This window comes from Vanessa cardui, chromosome 3, assembly GCF_905220365.1.
Source record: "Vanessa cardui chromosome 3, ilVanCard2.1, whole genome shotgun sequence".
Lineage (NCBI taxonomy): Eukaryota > Metazoa > Arthropoda > Insecta > Lepidoptera > Nymphalidae > Vanessa > Vanessa cardui.
The window spans coordinates 464,555-485,439 of record NC_061125.1 but is presented as its reverse complement, the minus strand read 5'-3'; the positions used below and the strand labels follow the sequence as shown (position 1 = coordinate 485,439).

Here is a 20,885-nt window from a genome sequence, read left to right as displayed (position 1 = left end):
GTGTAACGGTTTAAATGGTAAGTAAGCCATTGTATCTGGTACAAAAGACATACCATCTCAATCCCCAAGCTTGATTATGTAAGAGACGACACCAATGGCTATGACCAGTAGTGACCATTTATCAGGTAATTTGCCTGCCAACCTACCAATTCAGAAAAAACGTACAGTTCTACATTTTAAAATACGATCAGTTAGTGATTATAAAAACAGTGCGCGGTTACTCAAAGATAAACTATTATCGTAACGAAACATAAACACCTTCATAATTGCAGTCGTCTTTTGATTGCATGTAGTTATCATACATATTAAAAATTCTGACGTAACTCTTTCGTTCGTTTGACGCTAATTACAAAAACAATCACAATTTATAAAATCTTGTGGAACATTGCGCAAATATTATTTAATCAAGTTTGAACGCAATTACAAAAAAGCATAAACGGCTTTAATTACAAAAAGGCGAAGCGAACGAGACTGGAATAAAACAGCAAAATAAACACTGTACATTTATTTGATATCTCGTTTCTTCGTAAATAATGAAATTTACATATAAAGGGACGTTCAGACATCTGTTTTAACACAACGTGAGATTACCTGTACAGGCTGCTCGTCTCGGGCCCTTTGTGACTCATCTAATTAAGTTGAAGTTGCGTTGCCTCTTATCTGTAAACATACCCTCATATGTTCGTTCGGAATTAAATAAGGCTGTAATGAATACATTACGAGAATGCTATGGAGGGAATAAGTGGGCGTTTGCCCAGCCCTGGGATGTTAACTATCTATTATTGCTTCTACTAAATATAAAGCTAAATCATAGTAATTCGTTATCAAGTTGTTAAGATATTATCATGATTGTATGTTATCATGGTCAATATTACATAAAATAAAAGAAAAACATCCTCTAAACATATCACTTGTAACAAAATATTCTAATACAGACATTAAAGTTAGAAATGACTTATTAAAAAGACAAATTGGTTCAAGTAACGTTACGCTTCGACGCAATGTCGCGCCGCGTTTTAATTGCAGTGAAGATTTAATCTCCACGCCCTTGTTTATTCACTTCACCGGATAACCGAGAAACCTGAGCCATGAACCGGTTACTTCGACACAAAAGCCGGCTAACCGGCGACAGAATCAATTACCCGTCGCATTCACGCCATCTTAACCGACGAGATCCGGACAGGACCGGTGACACCCGACCCTCGTTGATAATAGATTTCATTTGGGATTCACTAACGAAATTCGGGATGTTTTCATGTGAGATAAATCTAACCTGAGACAGCATCTCGGCTAAACAAAGGGACGATTTAAATGTTGAAATTCTAAAGCAAGAGTGGAACACAAGACAAACAGATGGGCCTAATGTGTCGCGTTTGGTCTTAGCTGTAGACATTTTAATTATTTGAAGCACATCTTAACATCCCATACGACCCTTGAGCAATTAGCTGGTAAATAGATTAATCAAGTCATATTCTTTTGTTCAATATAGAAGCATCACACTTTTGGTTATAAACTAAATACTACCATCGATTCGGAAATGAAATTACTCTGAGCTGAGAAGAACCGGCAAATGAAACGCAACGGAGTTTTTTTAGAAAATTATCTTGATTGAATTTATTATTATTATTAATTCTGTATTAAATATCCCAAACATAGCCTGGAGGAATGCATTTCCAAGGCGTGCTATCAACCATGAAATCACTATTACTAAAATCTTGAGCACTTCGCGTTTTTTAATATATCAAAGGCATTGTGAACGCTCTCTGAGATACTCGTATCGCCCCACAAAACAGTTTATTTCTTGTACCAAAGTAATGAGTATCATATTTTCTCACAAAATAAATTTTAATTTATACTACTTACATAACATTACAGAATATATATTGAGAACCAACAATTAGTATATTGATTGAATCATTCATTAAATTTATACCTTAGTATATACTCTTTTACTCCTAGGTTATAAAATACACGAAAAACCCTTTATTAGATACAATTCGTATGATTTATTTTCCTACCGAATGTATAATAACAATAGTTATATATCTGTAGTGTGTTCGTCTCAGTTGAATCTACATTTCGCATTAGCTAATATCCCATGCAAAAGTTATAATCGACTTCAATAGAGTATCATTTGATCGTTACCTTTTGTAAAACAAGTTGATTCATTTTCATTTCAAAAAAAGTTCTTTGAAATATTATGATATTATAAATAATGAAAAAGGCTATTTAAAAAATATATGAGCGTTTTCACAATGCAGCTGCCCAGGCAGGCTTTCATTAAGTAGGGCTCGGAGACGGTAGCAAATACTTTACCTTTACAATTCTGTTTTTAACTTTTAAAGGCAAAGTTACGATGGTTCTCTGAATGCCCTTTTATTATAACGCGGCTTTTTAAAGGATGGAAAACGGTTTCCTGCTTCCTAGAAGCATCGTTTGAATTGCTTCTCGTTGAATTATTTTTTGAAAGTGAAATTTTATTATACGCCATTAGATAACTCAAGGTATTTTTAATATAATGTGAATAGATAATTAGTTAGTTATATTAATTTCGATGTTATTTGATCGGAAAATGATGCGTTAATTTTTTAGTAGTTTACAAAACACAAAATTACAATGGGGGATTTTAATCCAATAAGGGCTTTTGAAATCTTTTGTAAAATCCGTCCTTAGCGTGTCTATAAGGAACCTGCCAAATTTAAAGTTCGTAGGTGTTATATTGATTTCATGTTTATTGAATGAGTGGTACTTCTTTCGAATATTTGAGTAAATACTAAACCGAAGAATATATCGGAAAATATTAACAATAGGAGGAAAAGTTTGGTATGAAAAAGGTGGGAAATTTTGTTCTCTACAATAAATTTTTTTTCCGTTTTTAACGTAAAACTTACCGTTTCCGAGATATATGCAAAAAAACGTTTTCCAAGATGGCGGCTAACGCTCGCGGTTTCGGGCGACAGAAACTCGGTTTTATACTTGGGGGGCACCCTCCGACATGATCCAATCGAAAAATCACGTAGAAGGATATTATGCAGAGCGGATATCTAAAAATCTTGGACTAATATATGTACCTACACAGCTCTTTAGGCAATGACGTAGAACGCCTACAGCGTGTCGCATCGCAGGTACACTAAAACTGCAATCTGATAAGCGTGACGGACACCGCGCTGAAGACATCCATTCCGTATATTCGCCAAGTTTTTCAACTTTATCAGATCGCGCTGAGTTACGGCGGCAATGGGGCCGGCAACTGCGCTATAGCTCAGTGTCACCTCGGCTTCTGATTTATAAAACCAGCCGCACGTTACAGAGAGTTCTGCCGTTTCTACGGCAAAACTTGACACACTGGACTACATAAAAGAAACTGTTATTATGTAAAATCATCTATATTATAATAAAAGAATAGAATGCAATTCTGTCTGTCTATTTCACGGCTAAACCATTCAACTGAATCCGATGCACTTTGCTATGAAGCAAAATTGAATCAAATACCTTCTCTATACCTAAAGCTAACGACCCTTACACGGGACAAGTTACAAAAAACTAGTAATTATAAATAGATACCGTGTATCAAATCTAAATAAACTTTATTCAAGGAGGCTTTTACTTTTGCACTTTTGAATCGTCATTTTGCAATTAAGTGAAGCTACCACCGGTTCGGAAAATTGATTCTACCGAGAAGAACTGCCAAGAAACTCAGTAGTTACTCTTTTTCAACATTTAAAAATACAAAGTGAAGTTAGTTAATTCAATTATTTAAAGTAATATATCCTGCTTGGAAGTCAACGGTACATTCTTGTATCGAATAATATGCCTTTTTTACCAATGTATTTTTTATAAACGATTTGAATTTACGTGAAAGCAAAGTTAAAAATGTCTGCGGTATATCTGTTCTATTAACATTGCATTTTGTATACAAATCCAGGATCAAAAAGTTTTAGGTTTTTATGTTAAGATATTCTCCTCACTCTTGTTAACAGTGCTTACCCCTAATTTGTTGCACTGCTCCTGAATCTTTTTTCAGTCGAGATGTTGGTGGTATCTTGGATTATGAACGTAAGAGAGAAAGCACTACAATTTGCCTACATGAAATTTACCATACCTTATCATGCGCAGCTGATTAGGGTCAGTTTATAGGGAAGTAGGACTCTAATGATGTACTTAACATAATTTTAAATTAATTATGCACACGCGTGAGAACTTATAGTACTTTGTCGTAATTAAAATAGTTTTAATTGCATATAAATAATTCATTATAATTTAATAATTATCGAGCTGAGATGGCGCAGTGGTTAGAACGCGTGCATCTTAACCTATGATTGCGGGTTCGAACCCAGGCAAGCACCACTATATATCTATATTTGCTTAATTTGTGTTTGTAATTCACATGTGTATTCCACCAACCCGCATTGGAACAGCGTGGTGGAATATGTCCCAAACCCTCTGATTAATGGAAGAGGAGGCCTTATCTCAACAGTGAGAAATGTACAAGATGTTACTTTACTTTACTTTTAATAATAATCTGCTACTTAATGATAAAATACTTATTATTATTGCGATTATTTATTGTTAAGTGATTTGATCATGTAGTTTTCAAATAACCATATAACCATTGAATACCATATTTTTTCATATCGTGAATACTCCATAAAAGTCGTCAATGTGCGATTCCTTTAATATCCTGTGAAACGATCGGACCCGAGATGTGTACGTGTATTTAATACGGTCGGTATGATAAACGCTTTTGTGTTACATTTTATAGCGGAAACTCCCATAAACATCGGGACAGCGAGCAGGGTCGAAAACCTGGCGCTATCTAGTGGAATGAAATCTTTAGTGAATAGCGATGGAATTTTATTAACACAAACTAAATATAATAAAGGAAAATAATGCCAAAGTATTTACTGAAAAGGTTAGTAATATAAATATGTATAGCTGTTTCGCTCTCTTCGCGAGGCGTAAAGTATGGAATGCTGTCTGTCATATTAACATATGCGTACTTGTTTCCGGCCGCAACTTCACCTGAGAGGACGGGCAGGGGTTAAGCATGCTATACAAATTTTCAGTAGATTGACAGACAATTTAATGGATTGTGTAGATTAAGATGTTGAAGATTTTCTTGGTGGTAGGGCTTTGTGCAAGCCCGCCTGGGTAGGTACCATCCACTTATCAGAAATATTCGACCGCTAAACAACAGTACGCAATATTCTTGTGTTCCGGTTTGTGGGGATGAGTGAGCCAGTGTAACTACACGCACAAGGGACATAACATCTTAGCTCCCAAGGTTGGTGGCGCATAGACGATGTAAGGAATAGTTAATATATCTTACAGCGTCATTGTCTATGGGCGATGGTGACCACTTACCATCAGGCCCATATGCTCGACCGCCAACCTATTCCATTAAAAAAAAGAGAAGAAAAAAATCACTTTGAAACTAGTAATGTACTTCGGGATGTGATTATTGCAATTAATAATACAATCAGAGGAAGGTATTATTATTGTTTTCTCATTCGAATTTGGACTTTTGTTGTTATTACTGTGCGTCACGTTAGCGGTCCTGTTAACACGCCTTTTTCCGAAAGACTAACTGTAGGCTAACTGTAGGCTGTACCCCTGGCATAATGACGCTTAAGGGCAACGGTAACTACTTACCATCATTGCCCCCTAGCTCATTTGTTTCGTAAGGTAATAAAAAAAAGTACCACCCATTTCCTAATTCGGGCTACCCAGAACTTTAAGTACTACAGACCTCGGAATTGTACTATTTCAATGCTTTGAATTTTAAAAAGTTAAAAATATGGACGGTATTTTATTTTAATAACCCATACCGTCCCAGAAAGGATTCCGGACTTCACGGAGTCGGAAACTTGGCGTTATAAGTTTATATATTTACAACACAACCTTAGTTTGTATTTTATTTCATCGTTGGATTTTATTAAAGTTTTAAATATAAAATACAGTATTTTAGCTAAAGAAGTAAAGAAGTTTTGTTTTCTTGTACTTTCCTACAGTGAACTCTAACCCACTTAGACACGCGCTAACTTTGTAACGCCATTACGGGCACGTAATTATACCATAACATTACTTTAACCATTAATTACAGCATCTATCTTGAAGACTAGATTGACGACCTCCGTGGTAGAGTGGTGTGTACACCGGTTTTCATGGGTACGGTCACTACAAGGTTCGATTTGATGATTACGCTGAGTCGATATAGATTATTATCATTAGTTTTCTATGTTGTCTTGAGTCTGAGTGTTTGTGGTGCCGTCGTTACTTCTGATTTTCCATAACACAAGTGCTTTAGCTACTTACATTGGGATCAGAGTAATGTATGTGATGTGTTATTATTTAATACAAGATTATGAAGACGATGATGAAGCGTGGAATTAATACTCGTGGATTTCCAAGCAGGATAAATTACATACATGGTAGCTTCACTTACAATAGTTGTTAAATGACGATTCAAAAGTACTTATAAAAGCCTACATGAATAAGGTATATTTTGATTAATTGATTGATTGTCTCATATTTATTTATTTATTTATTATTTATCTCACACGTGTAATATTTCGATGAGAAAAATGGTTCCGAAATAAATTAAAAGCTCCGGCAAGTTTCTTGTTATTAAGCGGTCTCTGGGTTTAGCGCCGCGCTCTCAATAGATTCCTTTCAGAGCGCTTGTAAACACTCGCCGTCCAAGGTTCTTTTTACCATTTTAAAGAACTTCCGTAATGCCATTTTTACTCTATCGCGGTGATTTTATCGTAACCTTTGAATATTCCAACATTATGCCATAAAGATCTTTGATTTATTTTCCTCCCAGAAAAAAATAAGTTGTCTAATCGGGGTCAGATGTTTTTTCTTAGTCTTGTTGGTGGGGATTAGTGGGTGCTTTTGGGTAAACACCATCTATATGTCACAATCTACAGTCTGACACTTACATATCATATTATTGTGTCCTGGTTTGAAGAGAGAGTTAGCCATTATAATTTTCAAAAGTATGCTTAATGGAAATGGTTTGTTAAGTATTTTACAAGAATTACATCGGATGTAAACGACATGCCTACACGCTGTGAAGTAACATTTTTAAAGCGGTGTGGTAATTTTGGTTCGTCTTTTTAAGGTTCAGCAAACTTTACGATTTCGCTCAAAACACAATACCTGCAACTTACTAAGACTGATAAATTATCCGTCTGATGGTAAGAAATATTAACCATCCCTTATGCCCTGTAGTTACACTGGCACACTCACCGTTCAAACCGGAGCATAACAATAAAAAGTGTTACTGCTTCTCAGTAGAATATATGATTAGTGAGCAATACGTACCCGGTACCTAGACGGGTTTACATACACCGCGTAAGGACGTTACGGAAAAGTTGGTGTTATAATTGAAAAATGTATTTCTCGCGTATGAATAGTAACTTTAAATTTAATTGAATCTCGTAAAATACAATTCAACGTTCCTGAATAAAGTATATTTTGATTAAATATCAAATATTCTAGGTCCATACACGCGCAATGCAATCAGCAGTCTGTTATTAATATGTCAAAACATGAACGCCAGCGCGTTACGGGACGAGCTGTACCGGCTACCAATACCCGATGCTGGATTATTTTTCAATCTATCACACGAGGATCAAACAGTTTGAAATATTTATTACAATTGGTATTACACGTTCAAATTCAGTAGCACGTCGAGCCGTGTCGTAACAAATTGATTAAAAACGCTTTTATATTTAATTGATTAAAAATATGGCATATTGTTTTTCTTTAGTTATAAAAATAAAAGATAAATTTGTACAATACATTGTTATGATATTGAAATCAAATCAAATCGAAGTATTCTTTATTCAAATAAGCTCATAAAAGCACTTTTGGAGCCTCATGTTTCACTGTTAAATTAAATATAAACCTACCACCGGTTCGGAATGTAGACTCTCCCAAGAATTTGCAAGAAACTTAATAGTTACTCTTTTCCGCCATTTTAATTAGAGAGTATATTGAAACAACAATAATCTAAACCTATACTATTGATACTAACATTATAAAGATGAAAGCAACTCTGTCTGTCTGTCTGTTCTGCTCTTTCACTGTCAAACCAATGAACTAAACTTGACGAATTTGCTATGAAGCAACCTAGAACTCTAAGGATATATCTCAATGTTGTTTACACCTATAAATATGTATCACCTCGAATGTCGCCCATATTAAATATATATATATTTTAAGTGTTTATAACAATAAACAAATGTAGGCTACTTTTAACCTAACACATGACAATGTACTTATAAAAGACAAGTGAAGCCGCGGGCGACAACTAATTTTTATACGTCCTATCTAGAAATCAATAAATACTAAGTCCCCGTTTTTTTTTTTCTTTAGTATAATCTTGGATTGAGCAGTATGCCTTATTTATCAAGGTTTTTTATTCAAGCTTTAATTTTTTTTTAATAGGCCAAAATATTGGAATCTTATCCCTTTCATTTTTCAATATTATTTTCAAAAGAAAAGAGTGTTAGTTTAATAACACAGTTTATACACTAGCTAGTGTCTGAGAAACGTATCGCTTCTACCTGTCCGGATATGTGATAAACGATCGGACCTGGGCACCCGTCAAGACCTGGCTTTAGTTGGCTCCAGTTTGGTGGATTGGTTCGGCTTTACTTCGGTCGGACTGGCTCGCTGGCTTAAAGGACACGCTTGACATATTAAGTCATGACTATATTTAAAAACGTCGTTGATTTAAAATAATCAGTATCCATGACTTTATTTAAATATATTGTTTAGAGGATGTTTATTAAGTTAATGATGTATCTTGGTTATTCGTAAAACAAAAAAAAAAACAGTCAGTATTTAACCAGTTTACAACATTTTATCAAAACAAATGTATTTTATTCGAGTATCTTTACAATAGAGCATTTTTGAATCGTCAGAATTTCTACCACGGTATTGGAAAACAGCCTTCAAGGATAAGAAACGACTAAATCTGTCATAGATGCTCTAATTTTTCCATGATGGTATTTACAAAGTTCATCAGGGCTTTAGTGAGTTGTATAAAATACAATCCCCGTGCATCGTTAATAATTTGTCGCTAAATTAAATAGTTATGAAATTAAATAGTCCTGTATCGGACTATTTTAAGCGCACCTAGCGCTAAAATAATACCTCCCCTAACAAAATTGTATTTATTACTTAAAGCGACTAAAGTTCGCAAACGAACTTATTATGAACAATATTTTAGACGAGGTCGCTCAATTTTCTGACAGCTCTACCTAAAGTGAGAATTACTAGGCGTTAAAATAAAGTATCAATTAGAATGTAATGAAAATCTAGAACATTATAATTGTTTTCAAGCTCTGCAGTATTTTATGATGGTTTTAAATTTAACAATTGTTTATTTTGACCGTTTTGGAAGATCTTGTTGTAAAACCATATTAGAGATACCACAAATAAGTTGCTTACCCTCTGTGATTGGGTAATAGAGGTCAAAACTTTTGTGCGATTGGTCAAAGTAAGTATTTGGGGTAGAGCAAACTCTAGCACTAGGAGCACACACGCTGTACTGGATATTTTGGGACATTTTGGAAGTGAATGTAAATTAAATCTAATAATTCTATCCAACTTTTTGTCGAAAATATACGTAATAATAAACGTAAGATATGGACCTGTTAGCTCACAATAGCGCCGTACCGTCGGTGGGAAAACTTATCCACTAACCCGCATTGTAATATTGTGGTAAAAGATTTTCCAAACCTCCTCAAAATTAGCCTTAGTCAGTAATCGATATTTTATATAACTGTATCTAAAGTAAACTACTACTGGAGAAAAACTATAAGAAACAATTATAGTTCGAATAGCTTCTAAATGTACAGATAAACATGTGTAGATACATATATGTCTAATGAACCAATTCCAGCTGTAATTGATTTCCTGGTTCAAAATTGACGTAGCTTAATCTAACTAACGACGATCTAATCAGAGATCAGTATTAATATAACTCGTCGTCATTGGCTGGCCCTTATCTCATTTATGAGGGCTCGGTGCGAGTTTTATTACCGGACAGATTTTTACGGCGGGCCGCCTGCCTGACGCCAACACTACGCGACTCATTCTCATTGCTGGTGGATTGGTTCCATAAACATATGTCAGATTATTATTATTATTATTCAGAAGCGCTAGGAACTAATCGATAAAGAAGGATGCACAGTAACAGCCTATAAATTTCCCACTGCTGGGCTACGCCTACTCTCCCTTTGAGGTTTGTAGCAATTTCCACCACTCTAAAACCAGTTCGTATACAAGCAGGATTCCTCACGATGTTTTCCCTCACCGGCGAGCATGAGATGAATTATAAACACAAATGAAGCATATGAAAATTCGGTAAACACTCCGCTTGGTGGTAGGGCTTTGTGTATGACATTCTACCGCCAAACAGCAATACTAAGCTCATGGAACATAACATCTTAGCTCCCAAAGTGGCGCTATGGCGATGTAAGAAGTGGTTAATATTTCTTTGTTAATGACTGGCCATGGTGACTACTTACCATCAAGACGCCCATCTCACTTTATTTTATATAATAATTTAATATTAAAATGTATATATATTACAAAGGCTTACTTTCCGCTCAAATCGGAACATACAATCTTGATGGTTGCATAACTCGTAATACGTTATTTTATATAATTAATCCTGATTATAATAAACAGTGACTCAATACTGCAAGATTATTTATTTTATACAACAATAATGTTCAGGATACTTGTATGTTTTCTTATTTCTGCAATAGCGCCTCTCGGTACTTAGATCGATTGATAAGCTTTTTCGTTTTTTGTTAATACCTAAGTAACAATAACATTCTCTCGGGATTTTATCGACGAAATCCTATCCAATCCGACAAAAATCACTTTCAATATATAAAAGGAATGATTCCGCTACGCAAATCTGAAGGAAGGGTCCGTCTGAAGGTTGAGGGCTAGGGCTGCGAATAATTAATGAATCTGTAAGACGAGGTCTTTAATAATAACAGATTTATATTCAATTTTTGGTGACAACATAATTTTCATTTCTGTTTAATTATCATTAAATAATGATTATATATAATTATTTCATTCTATGTCATATGTCTAATATAATGTAGTGCGTATTAGTACTACTATAAACTTGTTCATTCAGGATTGTGTTACTGGTTTGAAAAGTGGTGAGTCAGTGTGTGTATGTGTATGTATATACAATGGACATAACATATCAGCTTGCTATACTAGCTTCCAGAAGTGGCGCATGTAAATAATTGTTAATATATGGTGGCGATAGGCGACCTACGCCCATTTTCGCTCACCTATATAAAAACATAATTACAGAAGAATTTCTTACGAGAAGGCTTTAATTATACGTTCATAAAATTAAAAAAGCCCCTGTACTGCAAGAATATAATGAATAACTTACCATTTCTTCTTCTTTGTCCAAAACCCTCTTCCCAGTTCAGCTGGGGTCGGGTCTCCTTGTACGTCTGCGCCAGAGAGCTCTGTTCTGACTCGTCGGTGTACTCAGATTCTCTTTCTTGGCCTCTTTTTGCATGTTTGACCACCAGGTTGCGGGCGGTCGCCCTCTTCTCCGTGGTCGGTCCGGGATATTTAAGGCTTTCTTGATGGGATGGTCATCGTCACGTCTCAGGATATGGCCGTACCAGCGCAGTCGACATTCTTTCAGTTTTTCGACAATCGGTGTTATCTTGAACGATCCCCTGACATACTCATTCCTTACTTTGTCCAGCCGGGTTATTCCTCCCGCCCATCTAAGCATTTTTCATCTCGTTTGTATGCAGTTGTTGTTCGTGTGTCTTTTTGATGGTCCAACACTCTGCCCCATAAGTCATGGATGGGCGTACTACTGTTTTGTACACTTTTCCCTTTACACGAATAGGCATTCTACGGTCACAGAGAACACCCGAAAGCGATTTCCATTTTATCCAGGCGGTTTTGATGCGGTGGTCCACGTCTTTATCGATATTTGCATCAGTAGTAAGCACAGACCCAAGATACTTGAAGTTGTCTACTTTGGGTAGTGCGCGGTTGTCTATGTAAATATTACATCCCGTCTCTTCTGTCCCTCCATAGTCACATTCCAAATATTCGGTCTTACTTCGACTAATGCGTAGCCCATGGTTTTCGATTTGTGTCACCCACCGGTTAAGTGTTTCCTGTAGGCTTTGTGCATTTTTCGCTACTAGGACTATGTCGTCTGCGTAAAGTATACACTCTGGTACTGGCTTTTGGATGTCTCGCGTGATGTAGTCCATGCACAGGTTGAATAACAATGGGCTTAAGGCAGATCCCTGGTGTACTCCTACGTTTACGTGGAAGGGCTCGCCAAGTCCCGCTGGGCTTTTGACGCGCGTCATGGTGTTTGTGTACATATCTTGCGCTAGTGTCACATAGTACTCCGGGATGTTTTGAGCTCTCATAGCCTGCCAAACTAGATTTCTGGGTACCCTATCAAAAGCCTTTTCTAGGTCGATGAACAGGAGATACAGATTTTCTTTGTTTGAACGGTGTTTCTCCATCACAACTCTAATTAACTGAATGGCATCGATGGTAGATTTGCCAGATGTGAAGCCATATTGGTTCTCAGTTATACGAGTACAGTCATTAATGCGTGCAGCGATGATCCTTTCAAACAGTTTTAGTGTGTGTGACGTGAGTTTTATGCCCCTGTAGTTTCCGCAATTCGCAATGTCCCCTTTTTGTTTATATATTGGTGATAGAATGCTGTTACGCCAGGATTCAGGGATCTTGCCATCTTTAATAATAGCGTTAAAAAGCTTTGTGAGCCAGGGTGTGGCAGATTCCTTCAGCTTCTTCCAGAGATCTGCTGGGATCTGGTCGGGACCAGTGGTCTTATGGTGTTTCATTTTTGATATAGCCTTGCTCACCTCCTCCTCTACTATACATTTTATAGGCCCTTCAACAGACGGCATATGGGGCATTTTTTTACTCGAAAACTCCTCGTTCATTAGTTGATCGTAGTATTCCTTCCATCTTATGTTGATATCCTTGTTCGTTGTTAGTAAAATACCCTGGGCATTTTTGATGAATTTGTTACATTTAATATCAAGTGTAGATCTATAGCGTTGTCGGGCTATTTTGTAGATTGTGTTCTCATCCTCGGCGTTTTCCAATCTGTCATAAAAATCTTCTCTAGATTTTGCCATGGATTGTGCTACTGCAGATTTAGCTATCTTTTTAAGATTCTTATACAGTAGGTGATCTTCTTCCAAACCCGATTTCTGCCATGCTTTAAATGCCTCTCTCTTTGACTTTATTATGTGTTGAGCAGTTTCATTCCACCAGGACGTTTCTTTACCTATGCGCCGTGCTCCACGTGAAATACCCAGGATCTCTTTTGCCCCTTCCAAACATAGTCTTTCGAAATCAGACCACATCTGGTTAGCTGATTTGTCGCTCTCAATGTCTTCTTTCATATAGGCGTGGGCCCATTCTAGGAGCGGAGAACCTTTGATGGAGTGCAGTTCTTTCCACTTAATACTGTCTGCTCTGCTGATGTGTGTTGTTATAGGTTTGGGTAGTTTCATGACTGAGACGAGAAGCCTATGTTGTGAGGAAAGCCCATTGCCGGGAATCACTTTACAGTCTTTATAAAGTTTAAAGATGTTGTTGCTGGCGAGAATATAATCTGAATAACTTACCATTTAATTACATTTATGTTTATTTATGGCATTTCATGTTCTTTTTAATCTGACATACTATTACCTGTAGTAAACAACAGAAATGATATATCATGCAAATCGAAAATTCACCTCGCTGGAGCTTTCAATATTTTTTCTATCAATTGCTAGAAGTTCAATCAACTGCTTCTATTATTCAGTAGATTTTATCCTGATGGATACGCAGTTGGGATTCCGTGGTCGAGTGGTGTGTACACCGGTTTTCATGGGTACGCCACTTCGAGGTCCTGGATTTGAATCACTGCTGAGTCGATGTAGATTATCATTAGTTTTCTATGTTATCTTGGGTCTGGGTGTTTGTGGTACCGTCGTTAATTCTGATTTTCCATAACACAAGTGCTTTAGCTACTTACATTGGGATCAGAGTAATGTATGTGATGTTGTCTCATATTTATTTATTTAAGAACTGGCTGTGCCCGCGACGTTGCACGCGATTGAATTTAACAAAAAAATATTATTGTAGCCTAAGTCACTCCTTTTTATATTAGTTATCTGCCAACGAAAGGCAGTGAAAGGCCCCGTAAAAATCGGTTCAACCGTTCCAGAGATTAGCCGGAACAAATAGACAGACACACAAAAATTGTAAAAAATATCATTTTGGTATAAAAAAGGGCTATTTTGATATTACAAACAGACACTCCAAATTTATTATATGTATAGATATTTACATAATTATTATAAATACAATCACCAGGAATTGAGAGTTCAACTTTATTTTTCGTATTAAAGTCATTTTTAAAATAATATTATTGTTTTTTTTTTTTTTTATTTTGGCAACCCTAGTAAGCCCAGTATATGTGGTAACCTAAACAGCGGTCATACCGTATAAATCTTGCGCGTGGCTGCGTGCTGCGACCAGATAAGCGCACACGCCCACAGTAACAGCTACCCAATAGGCTTCATTACTGTTGACGTACGATAATGTACTTGACCTTTTAAACATAAGTTCGTTAATGCTTGCAGATTTAATTTCCTTCAGTTCTCGAGGTAATTGAAGGATTTTTCGCTGGAAGCTGCTCTCCGAAACGGTGTTAGTGGAAATGTAGACGATTCCAAATGCTTTATTGCAAATTTTATTTCAATAAAATACATTCAGATTTTGTTTTAAAAAAGATAGCTCGCCCATCCTTCAAAACATGACATATCCACAGGTAGAATATATTTAGATAAGTGGATTGTGCCTAGAGCCTTCTACGAACTAAAAGACTTAATATAGACAACTAAAGTTATTAATTTCGGGATATTTACCATGTTTTTTATTTTTATTCGGTGGAGCTCGATATTTCGACATTATCTACGAATGTCTATATCTTCTTGGTGGTAGGGCTTTGTGCAAGCCCGTCTGGGTAGGTACCACCCACTCATCAGTTATTCTACCGCCAAATAACAGTACTCAGTATTGTTGTGTTCCGGTTTGAAGGGTGAGTGAGCCAGTGTAACTACAGGCACAAGGGACATAACATCTTAGTTCCCAAGGTTGGTGGCACATTGACGATGTAAGGAATAGTTAATATTTCTTACAGCGTCATTGCCTGTGGGTGATGGTGACCACTTACCATCAGGTGGCCCATATGCTCGTCCGCCAACACACAAGACATTTCAGTCTCGTCGTCGTCGTAAGTATCCCGAATTAATAACTTTAGTAATAAAAATAACCATGTTCATTTAAAATCTTAATATAGATAATATTCTTGGTTTATGTTTTATAAACAAATACATTAAAATTATATTTGTAGAATTGACAACATCGCAATAATGATTTTAATTCGAAATGAGTTTATAAGTTCCAGATCAGCACAATTGGAGACTCTCGGGCACGCCAATCAGTTGGTATCCCGAGGAGACCAAATTTTGCTGAATCGCTAATTTTCTTCTTAATTTGCTCTCTTCAGTGTCTGCGATTTGAACAGACTTTTATATGGACTTTTATTAATTACACAATGGCTTAAAAGACCGCAGATTACATTTTTAATTATATTTAAAATGGTTAATACACATTTGCGAACGTGTTTAAATGTAGAGTCAGAGTAAGAAAACCTTCGTCCGTTTTAATATTAATTCCCTTATGCAGTCTTAAACTCTTAGTACCTTTTGAATCTAAACATCAAAACATTTAGACGCAATATGTAATTCTTTCAAAAAGCAGATTATTGCTCATAGTGAGCACACGAAAATAGATCTTAAGGTGACGAACCTTTTCTTACCCCGACTGTGCATAATATGTTATCTTGATATCTGGTATAAGTGGAGCCATCTATACACGTTTCACTGCGTTAAAATTCGGACATAAACACATAACGACATAAAGCTTAATTGAAAATTAAATAATAGTATTAAAGTATTAATATATTCATTCGTTAAATCAAACGATTTTTAACAAGAGTCATTCGAGATTCGTTCCATTAAGTCTTCCAGTCCATCCAAGTAGTCCACTTCTTGCAGCGCTTAGAACTAAAGTGGAAGTGACCTTCGGGAAGCCAGTCTGATAGTATACTTATTCTTAATAAATAATATATTCATATTTGACGACCTCTGTGGTCGAGTTGTGTGTACACCGGTTGTCATGGGTACACCACTCCGAGGTCCCGGGTTCGATTCCCGGCTGATTCGATGTAGACAAAGTTCATTACCTTTCTATGTTGTCTTGGGTCTAGGTTGTGGTACCGTCGTTACTTCTGATTTTCCATAACACAAGTGCTTTAGCTACTAACATTGGGATCAGAGTAATGTATGTTATCTTGTCCAATATTTGAATAATCATTAAATCTCATATCACATTAGACGTATTATGTATGTACTACCTTTACATTACTCGTCTAATTCCCTCTTAGTGCTCTATGTACATGGAAATATAATGCACTCTAACCAGCGCTTACCCTAACGCACCACCACTCAGCCTTCATGGATCTGCTGCCGTAAATACTAAAATAAAATTCAAACTCAAATCGCTTTATTCAATATAGAAGTATTACACTTTCTTATTGATAGTCAATTGAAACAGTACCACCGGTTCGAAAAACGCGTTCTAACCACTGAGCCATCTCAGTTCTTGTTTAAGCCTAATTGAATAAGGTATTTATTGATTTTGATTTTTGTATAAAATTCAACAATTATATAGCAAAGAATAATATTATAAATATCATAAATAAATGTCCTCTCGTATGATAAACGACCCATACTTAGTAGGGACAATGTATCGTCGAAGGCTATAAATGATCCCTGTGGAGTTCAGTTCGCTCTCCGCCGATATTGTTAGGGGTGGTCTTTTAAACTGTCACGTGTCGCCGCCCCCCCCCCCCCCCCATTATTTATCTCGCCTTTGTGGTTCCGTATCGCGAGAATGCGACGCTAAGATGTCGACGAGCGTAATGTGTCAAGAGGTCGGAATTGTTTTCAGTGAGGTTTTAGTTTCGAAGATTTTTCAAATAGCCGAGCTTCTCTTTCCGTTATTTCTACTTGGATTTACGTTTATGTTTGAACTTGTTGTTATTTATCTTATTTTACTAAAACTTCAGCGGATGCTCGGTTCCGTAGTCTTGTTATAGATGTTACTGACTGCATTGGTCGTGGCCGATTGTTTTCTTTAAACGTAAACTAAAACATTTAAAATAATTATTGAAACATGCTTTAATTTCATATGCTTACTTAATATTTGCAGTTGTTAAAGTTTTCATCCATATTTATAAATATTATTACTCATTAATTATTATTTAAAATAAAATGAAAATTGTAGTACTACTATTTCATTGTAACACAAGGATACACAAGGATACAAGGATCGCTGTGTATTTACATAATGTACAAGTTGTCGCCGCGTATTTACTCGCGTTTTAAGGGCAGGTCGTCAGTTATCACACATAGAAATTTCATCAAATTCGAGCCTGTGGTTTCGCCGTGAAATCAGAACAGACAGAGTTACGCTCGCCTCTATAATATCAATATAGATATTAAGTTATAAAGTAATATATTGATTTACGTCAAAAAATAAAAGTAGTTAGTGAAGTACTTTTACTTTGTGCAGTGTATATAATTTACGTTTGTCAAGATTGCCTCTTGAATATATCAAGGACGAAGGCTCGAATGTAAATTATAGAGCTGCGAACCCTACTAATTTGGCCGGCCTCGCACTCGGCCTCGGCGAGACAGGCAGCGGGCACGCGGATTATTTCATACATATATTCATAAATCGTATTAATATTTAAATAGTTTGATAAGTTTATTACAATTTCGTATGTGGAAATTTACAAAATACAATACGTTATAGTTTTGAACAAAATTAACAGCTGCAAATGTAATGTGTCTATTTTATTAATACAAAAATTTAAATCCGATTGTAAATAAAATAAGGTGAAAAATATGTACTCTATATATATCTATGTATATATTATTCCTCAGATACATGCTATCAAACTGTTGGCTTGGTTGATACCTTAGTCCACGCTAAGACTGCACTAACACTGCTTCTATATACGGTAAACCTTTTGGCTCAATTTTGACATCATTACCACACGTTATCTATAAAACTGTATTTTAAATAAATCTTTATAATATTTGGTAATTATTCCTGGTGTTACGTAACGAGTTACAAACAGGCAGCGGGGGACAATCGCCATTATATTTAATGAATTCCAAACAAAGTTGTTCGTCATTTCAATAATTCAACGCTGATTTAAAGCAAAGCCGCATTACTGCGCTAATATGCAAATTTTAATGCGATAAGTTGAATATAGATTGACAAATTACCTCAAATTTATAACGCATGTTTCGTCGGTCGGACGGGAATATTTGAGACGTATCTTTAAAAATGACGTTTCATTAAACTAACAGAACTACGGAGAGTGTGCAACTTGCATGTAAATTTCTATGGCTTCTTTCTGCTTCTTAACAGAAAGTACTTGTCCTGTTATGCCTTTAGGGATAGCTCAACTAACTTCCTCCAAGTGACCATCGTCAACTAGTCTTGTCTCTAGTTCCCTTGTACGACCGTTTATCCAGATAGTTTGTTTATCTCAGAGCAATATCACAAAGTAACTAAGATTTTAAATTAACATGGTTATTTTTATTATTGCAGTTATTAATTTCGGAATATTTACCATGTTTTTTTATTTTTATCTGTTGGAGCTCAATATTTCGACATTATCTACGAATGTCTTGTTCACGAGACATAAAAAACATGGTAAATATCCCGTAATTAATAACTGTAATAAAAGTTACTAAGTTACTTATAAATTATTAATATATAAGTTTTTTATAAACGTAACTACTCTACGTAATTGTGTATATCTATCTCGTATTTAAAATAAAAAGACACAGCTTAAATGTATTCAATACACCATGCATTGAAGATCAAGCGAAATTACAACAATATTAATTAAGAGTTATTACATGAAAATGGTATTTATTGTGAAATCACTTTGGCATCGTTTTGTTGACTTAAATTAATTCAAAATACAATGTAATTAAAAAGATCGTTATATGTGAAACTAGCGACACTGGCTTCGCACGGGTGCAATGGAATGACGTCAGCGTAGAAACTTTTAAAATTATCAGTGGTTATTTACTATATTGTCCATGTATTATATACATAAAACTTCCTCTCGAATCCTATCTATTGAAAAAAAAAGACGTATCAAAATCCGTTGCATAATTTTGTTTTATACTGTGTACTGATATAATACAAGATTTTGAAAATGGTACTTTCTATTAATTGTTTTTATTTATCGCCGCCCCGCACGCCTCCGCCCGCGCGTGTGTCCGCCGCTCGCCGCCGCTCGTGAGGGTGACAGCTCCGTAATTTTCACCAAAATGACATTCAATTTTCAGATTAATTTGCGTTTAAATGAACGCCGAGTAAAATTTAACGGCGTCGTTTCCACCTTCGTATATTTTTACTTTCGGTTACGTAAACGTACGACTGTAACGTGTTCAATGTATGACTATATTCAATGTGCAATTTTCAAAAGCTTTATCGAGCAATATCTTATATAAACTGTCTTATAGTTTTCATAGATGGAATATTTGATAGAAAGATAGGATAAAGATAGGAGCGCTTTTCGCTTAAGGTGTTTTAATTTAAAAATTTATCGTGATCGTCAAGTGTCAGAGTTCTATTAATTGTACTTATGCGCTTCATTGTAGTCCGTGTATAGTTGCTGCTGCGGCATACAGATGTGCTGCTGAATGGTGCCCATCAGTTAATTCAATCTATTGCAACTATATCATCATCATTACATACTATAAAACAAAGTCGTTTAGCAGTGCTGTCTGTCCCTATGTATGCTCAGATCTTTAAAATTACGCAATGGATTTTGATACGGTTTCTTTTAATAGAAGAATTCAAGAAGATTTTTTTTAAATAATAAATGGACAATATAGTAAAAAAACACAGATAATATTAGAACTTTCTAATGTGATGTCGTAAATAAACCATTTCTGTAGTATATTTAGTACCAGTATCGCACCCGTGATAAAAATATACTACATCTTCTCATCACTATGCAGATTGAATTCCGAAGCGATAAAACTCGACGATTAAGGTTTTGTTAAAAGAAATACATCCATCAGCACTTTCGCCTACTTTTCGATAACGTATATATAGCTTTTACTTGAACTATGAAAGAAATAGCATTATATTGATTAACGAATTTGGAATTAGGTATGACTGTCATCAATGTTGACAAAAAATTTTGCCAGTTTTAGTTTTAAGGGTTCTGCCGCAGATAATTCTAGAAATACAATCGCGGACTCTGCCCGCTGTTTTTTCTTTCGCCGGTTCTTCTCAGGTCTGAGGTATTATATTCCGAACCGGTGGTTGATTTTCGACAATCAATAAGAAAGTGTAAACACTTCCATTTTGAATAAAGGTTTTTGACTTTGACTTTGGACATGAAATCCCGGTAACAATCTCGACGATGCGTTTTCAATAATTAACGAACGAAAGCGCTCCCAATTAGCGAATATTATCCGCGTATCTGCAGGGTTACTTTTACATGCAGTAAATATGGACAATTTAATGAAAGCGCAACGCGCGTTACGGGCGCAAAATACATTCGTTGCTAATGAATGTATCGTGTGGATCAATTTACATGTATTTGCTGAAATTTGTTAAATTAACTCGTAATTCAATATGTACTCCTCTTA

The 20,885-nt window shown here is 35.7% G+C and overlaps 1 protein-coding gene across 8 annotated transcripts in view; it reads left to right on the top strand.

Annotated features, from left to right (window-relative positions):
• The window catches only part of LOC124543739 (syntaxin-binding protein 5), a 283,002-nt gene that overhangs the window by 241,105 nt on the left and 21,012 nt on the right, over positions 1-20,885 (top strand). The window lies entirely within an intron of this gene.